This window comes from Dromiciops gliroides, chromosome 3, assembly GCF_019393635.1.
Source record: "Dromiciops gliroides isolate mDroGli1 chromosome 3, mDroGli1.pri, whole genome shotgun sequence".
NCBI classification, from domain to species: Eukaryota; Metazoa; Chordata; class Mammalia; order Microbiotheria; family Microbiotheriidae; genus Dromiciops; species Dromiciops gliroides.
In genome coordinates, this window is record NC_057863.1 from 175892348 (window position 1) to 175899706 (window position 7359).

The following is a 7359-nucleotide window of genomic DNA, read 5'->3' on the forward strand; positions in this document are numbered from 1 at the left end:
TCTCCCAGTGCAATCTTCTTTCACCCCTTTATTTTATTTTAAAAATATTATCCCTTCATATTCAACACACACATATGTACTCTGTCGAAGTATACTCCATCTGGCTGCCCTGATAATGAGAAAGTTCTTATGAGTTACAAGTATAATCTTCCCATGCAGGAATGTAGAAATCATGTTCCATGTAGGAACAGTTTAACCTTTTAATATACCTTATGATTTCTTTCTCCCATTTACCTTTTTATGCTTCTCTCAAGTATTGTATTTGAATATCAAATTTTCTATTCAGCTCAGGTCTTTTCATCAAGAATGCCTCAAAGTTCTCTCTTTCACTGAGTGCCCATTTTTCCCCTGAAGGATTTTACTCAGTTTTGCTGGGTAGGTGATTCTTGGTTGTAATCCCAGTTCCTTTGCCCTCTGGAATATCATATGCCAAGCCCTCTGTTCCTTTAATGTAGAAGCTGCTAAATCTTGTGTTATCATTACTATGGCTCCACAGGTCTTGAATTGTTTCTTTCTGACTGCTTACAATATTTTCTCCTTGATTTCAGAGTTCTGGAAATTTGGCTATAATATTCCTGGGAGTTTTCATTTTGGGATCTCTTTCAGGAGGTGATTGGTGGATTCTTTCAATTTCTATTTTACCCTATGGTTCTATAATATCAAGGCCATTTCCCCTGGCAATTTCTTGGAAGATAATGTCTAGGCTCTTTTTTTGATTACGGCTTTTAGGTAGTCCAATAATTTTCAAATTATCTCTCCTAGATCTATTTTCCAGGTCTGTTATTCTTCCAATGAGATGTTTCACATTACATTTTATTTTTCATTATTTTGGGTTTGTTTTATTGTTTCTTGATTTCTCATAAAGTCATTAGCTTCCATTTGCTCAATTCTAATTTTTAAGGAGTTATTTTCTTCAGTGAATTTTTGTATCTCCTTTTCCATTTGGCCAATTTGGCTTTTCGAAGCATTCTTTTCCTCATTAGCTTTTTGTACCTCTTTTACCATTTGGCCTAGTCTGTTTTAAAAGTGTTATTTTCTTCAGTATTTTTGTGTGTGTGTCTCCTTTACCAAGCTGCTTTTTTCATGATTTTCTTGCATCACTTTCATTTCTCTTCCCATTTTCCCCATTACCTTTCTTAGTTTATTTTCAAATTCTTTTCTGAGAGCTTCTATGGCCTGAGACCAATTCATATTTTTCTTGGAAGCTTTGGATGTAGGAGTTTTGACTTGGTTGTCTTTTTCTGAGGGTGTATTTTGATCTTCCTTGTCACCATAGTAACTTTCTATGGTCAGAATTTTTTCTGTTTGCTCATTTTCCCAGACTATTTCTTGATTTTTAACTCTTTCGTAAAGTGGGGCACTGCTCCCAGGGTGGAGGGTGTACTGTCCCAAGCTTCAGGGATTTTGTGCAGCTATTTTCAGAGATACTTCTTGGGATCTTTATGTTTTTAGTTTTTCAAAGGTGGTATGATTTGAGGAGACATATGTTTACTACTCTACTGGCCTGTGCTCTGATCTGTAAGCAACCACAAGCCTGTTTTCTGCCCGGCAACTATGAGGAGCATCTAGGCTCCACTGTAACTGCAAAATAACAGTCCTGCTTCAGTGCTAGCAAAAAAGACCCCTAAAATCTTCTGTTCAATTTTTGACCCCTTTACCTTCTGTGAGCTGAGTTCCAGAAGCAGTTGCTGTTGCTGCTTGACTGAGTGGCTCCCAAGGCCTGCTCATGGTTTGCTGGAGCTGGGTCTGCACTGGCATGACCTGCACTAGACTATGCTCCACTCTCACCCAAATATGACAGACCTTTCCTGTGGACCTTCTAAGCTGTCTTTGGCTAGAAAATTATTTTACCCTGTCTTTTTGTGGGTTCTGCTGCTCCAGGGATTATCTTAAGGCATTATTTGAAGGTATTTGGAGGGATATTGGGAAAAGTTCAGGCAAATCACTGCCTTTCTTCTGGCATCTTGGCTCCACCCCCATTTTTGTTATTTTGAGTGTTTTTTTTTTAATTGTTTCTTCTTGCTTTTTGTTAATGTTGCTTAGAAATGATGATCATTTTTGGTAGATACATTTTATGTGCTGTTTCTTTTCTGGAGCTATGAAATACTTCAATTATTTTCTTAACTAATTCTTTGGGGTTTTATGTACCCTGCAAATGTGGATGATTGTGTCTCTGCTTTATTTGTTGCTTTTGTTTTTTCTCCTATAATTATAATAACTTGCATTCTCAAAAATACATCAAATAATAGTAGAGAAAAATAATCCTTGCTTTATCTCCAAACCCTTAGTACTAGGAAAAATTCTCATGCTTCTTCACAGCAAAAAAATGATAGCACAAGGTTTAAGATATATGCTTTTGGATCATATTTTTAAAAGACCCTTCCAGACCTATGATTTTGAGTTTTTTGTTTTGCATAAATATTTGCTGCATTATTTTAAAGGCTTTTTCTGCATCTATTGAAAAATAATGTGATCTTTATTTTCATTATTTATATAGTTAATTATGCTAATTATTTTCTTAATATTGGGGCCATCTTTGAATTTTTTATATTGATATAATTTCTTTATATTCAATTTTTCTGGATATGTTACTGTAGTCTCTTTATAAGCAATTTATTTATATCTTTTGCATCAATATTTAACAGTTAAATGCATTCAGAGTTCTATTTCTCTATTTGGCCTACCCCTGATGTGTATATCAAGGCCATATTTGTCCCATAATTTTAGTCAAGTTCCTTTTGTTTGTTTGTTTGTTTGCTTGCTTTGTTTTGGTTTTGGTTTTTTGAGCAGGACAATGAGGGTTAAGTGACTTGCCCAGGGTCACACAGCTAGTAAGATTTAAGTGTCTGAGGCTGGATTTAAGCTCAGGTCCTCCTGAATCCAGAACCAGTGCTTTAATCCACTGTGCTATCTAGCTACCCCTTTTGTTTGTTTTTGAGAAAAATTTTCATGGAATAGGTATGAATGAATGAAAAGTATTTGTTAAATACTTGCTATATTAACATTAGTAAAACAAGTTCAAACCCAAGACAGTCTCTTCTCACATAGAAATTACGTTCTGATAAAAAACAACAAATATAAAGTAGTAGTGGCAAAGAAAGTGACAAGTAGCCTGGAAATTATATTTTGGTTTGGAAAATGACAAGGCTAGCAAGAAGAAAAATAAGGCAGTCCATTGGCATGCCCTTTCCAAAGGCAATGGTAGTATTGACCAGGGAAAGAGGTAGAAAGTAGTGTGGTGGAATGAAAAAAGGAAGATGCATATATGGTAGGAAGATGGAAAATGACCTAGCTAAACATAAGTATGCATGAGTCCAGGGAGTGCAGAACTAAGAGACATTCTCTTGTGGTCTGGTGTGAATTGTCCTTCAAATGATTGATAGAATTCATTTGAAACTCCATCTGGTCCAGAGTGGTTAGGGAAGAAGGCAGTCAACATACAAATCTCTCATTTCTTTTTTCTGAGATTTGGTTATTTAGGATCTCAATTACTTGTTTTATTGGGTTAGGTATTTTATATTTTGTATATCTCCATCTGCTTCTTGAATTTTCAAGATTTGAGTGGGGAGGACACATTATTGTGTTTAGTAGTTCTGTTCATTCCCTTTATTTCCTTTCTGCTGTAAATTCTTGTTTACTTTTTATTTAGGAAATTTCATTTTCTTGACCAGGTTAGTTAATATTTTGTTGGTTTGTGACTCTTTTTTAAAGATAGATCTTAGTTTTCTTTATCAATCCCATAATCTTTTTTCTTAGTTTTTCAAATTTTTTCCTCAAATTTTCAAGCTTTCTTCATTTTTATTTCCTATAAGTTTACTAATTTCTTTATTTTATAGTTTTAAAATTGTATGCTTGGTTCATTCAACCTCTTTTTAAAATTTTGTTCATATGAATTATCAGGGATATAAATTTTCCTTTGAGGACTGTTTTAGCAATGTCACATAATTTTGGGGATGCTATTTGTTATCATTACCCTTAATAATTATTTATTGATTCTATTATTTGTTCTTCAATCCTTTTGTTATTCATTATGCCAATACTTATTCTTCATTGATTTCATCAATACACCAATAAGCATTTATTGAGTTCAATGTTGTTTGCTTGTGTTTCCTTTATTGTTTGCCATTTTATTTCATTATGATATATAAAGGATGTTTATTATTTATGCCTGTTTTACATTTCTTTATTATTCCTTTATGTATATAATATAATTGGCTTTTGTAAAGATAATGCACAATGCTGAAAACTATGCCTTTTCTTTAACATTCACATTCAGAAGTCTCCATAACTTAGATAAACCTCATTTTTTCAAACAGTCCAATTGACTCTATATTTTAATTCTTATCTTTCTGGTGGATTTATACAAATGAGATCTTATATGCTACATCCTTAAGTTATATATGTTATTTTTCATCTTATATGGTGAGTTTATGCACCATATAAAATATATTTTATAATTTCTTTGACTCTCTTACATTATTAATCTTTATATTGCATTTTCTGATATTGTGATTAAACTCCTTTGTGAGTCCGTTAAGCAAAATATTTTTTCCTATCTCCTGATTTGTTCTATATATATTTCAAAATTTATTTCTTATATGCAGCAAAATACTATTGTTATCATTGTATTGAGTTCATTCCTCCATTATCTTCCATGTGTGTTGGGGGGGAGGAATTAATCCTTTCAAATTTGGAGTTGCAATTGTTAAGTGTGTGCTTTCTTGCTCTAACTATATACATATATGTGTTCATATACATATTTATCATATGCATGCACACATATATGTCCTATGTCCATCTTATGTCCTACTCCTCTTTTCCCCTTTTTCCTAAGATTATCCCACCACCAGTCATATTGACCAATGAAGAAATAAGATTACCTGTCAATGAAATATCAATTCATTGTTTTTTTATTCCTACTCTATTGTTCCTTTGATTCTTCAGGTTAATGTTCTCTTTGCTTTCTTAGTGCCAGTCAGATTTGTGACTATTTTTTTTTAAAGAAAATATAACAAAATACTCCTCCACCTCACATCCATAGCCTGTTCTAGCCCTATCCATGTCAAAACAAATATTTCATTCCTAGTCTTTTATTGCTATCTGAATGTGTTTAATTTGTTTCTTTTTCATTGAATATCCTATTCACCTCCAGGAATTTTAGAAGGAATAACTCATGTTCTTCCTTTCTTGAAAAATCCAATTATTTCCTTTAGTCTTTAAACTTAGAATTAAAGAAAATGTTATTTTGGAGTATAATCTGACTTTTTTGCTTTCTAAAATATTATATTCTGATTAATCCAAAATTTTTGGTGCACATTGTAATTCTGAAGTTTAACTGTCTTTTACATATATATATATATATATATATATATATATATACTGAGGCAATTGGGGTTCAGTGACTTGCCCAGGGTCACACAGCTAGTAAGTGTTAAGTGTCTGAGGCCGGATTTGAACCCAGGTACTCCTGACTCCAGGGCTGGTGCTCTAACCACTACATCACCTAGCTGCCCCTTAACTGTGTTTTTAGGTGAATTAAGCTTGGGATTTCTTAGCTCTTTTGTTCTGAGTATCCTTTCAATCTGTACTTACCTGTCTGTCTTTAATGTTTCTAGATAATTTTTCTTCATGGTTTCATAAAATATAGTATTTAGGATTTCTTTTCCTTTCTCATGATGTTTTCTCAAAGACCTATAAGACTCTGCTTCCTAACTTTAAATTCAATATTATTATTTCATATAATTTCTATGTATTATTCCAACTTTATAGTCTTTTGATTTTGTTCAAATAATTTTCCTTCTGCCTCTTCATTTCTACATTCAAATTCTTTTGTTCTCCTTTTCAGAGAATCTACTGTTACAGAGTAGTCCGGTGTCTCTGTCTTTTTATTTTGAATGTTCTCCTCTCTTGTTAAACTTGCTAGTTTCTTTCTTAAAAGTCTAATTTCTGTTCTTATTTTTAGATGCTTTTTTAAAAATTTTATTGCTCTTCTCAACCATTTTGTGTATTTTTTAATATTGCAGATTTTGTTGTAATACTTCTACTTCCCTCAATGGATCATAACTATTTCCTTTGTCTTAAAGGATTCCTTTGCTGTGGGTGCTCTTTCCTTGAATTGTTTGTTCATTTTACCTTTTCAGTAAGCTTTTATCTGTTTTATCTGTCACTCCAATTATTTTTCTATGGAGTCTTCACTATAAAGGTGTTTCTTACCATCAATCCCTTCCTTTCTGTAGTCCCAGTGCTTCTGTACCCCTTCACTAGCCTGTTCTCTTGGACCCCTTTGTAGCCCTTTCCTAGCCTGTTATCTGTTCTGTAAGGTACTGGATGAGATCAATGTCTCTATAGGGGTAAGAATGACCTATTGGGATCACTCCCTTAGGAAGATGCTAAAGGGATCCTGTGTTTGATCCTATTTTCTGCCTTTCCCAGTCCCATGAGTTCTCAGGTGCTCCACTCTTCTTCCAGCAACTGACTTTTTAATCCTTCATCTGGGAGGAGGAAAGACACTGGCCATGAATGAATTAAGGGAGGAACCCCAGGGATTCTGCTTAAAGGTAACTTCAAGAAGTATTTTAATTGGAATTTCCCTGTGCCTTTTCTTCACTCATTTTTCTGGCTCCCTATTTTTTCTCCTATATTAATTAGTTAATTATTTAATAATATTAAATATTTGAAATTAATTCTCACTTCTCAGGGCATGGATCCTCTCCTTCTTCCAGACTTCTACATGAAGCTTGGATTCTTAGCTCCTCCTCTATAGTCATCTGTTTTCCTTCTTTTCTAACCTCTAGGCTACTCCAATTCACTGACTTCAGTCTACCATGAGAGAATAGTCATCACAAACTCCCAAGGAATTAACTCAAAAAGTCAGTCCCCCAAAGTGCAGATTCAGGGTCAATGTAGACACAGACTTGGAGGGAAGGAGGGTGAAAGTATGGGAGTACAGGAGTCCTAGAATAAGTGGGCTGATGAACTAATCTTCAGTTATTTTTCTGAATTACATTGGGGTGGGTTATTTCTATGTTTCTCTTGTATTCACAGTTTTTGGAGGACTTTTCTTGTTCCTAAGGAGTAGTAAAGAAGAAATCACATCCTAGCTTATCTCCTATTTCACCATATTCCCTAAATTAGAAAACAACCAAGAAAAACAATGGATGAAAAATTAGTTTGCTGCATGTTTTATATAAATTACTTCAGCCATGCAATCTGATCACTTTCAAATAATAAATTGATGAATTAAGATGGAAGAAAGGAGAAGAAAAAATGCAGAAGTTACACTGACTCTAGACTCCTGTTGTTGGCTTCACCTTCTGTTACTTCATTTCATGGGCACCCCATTTCCTCTCTCTCTCAAAA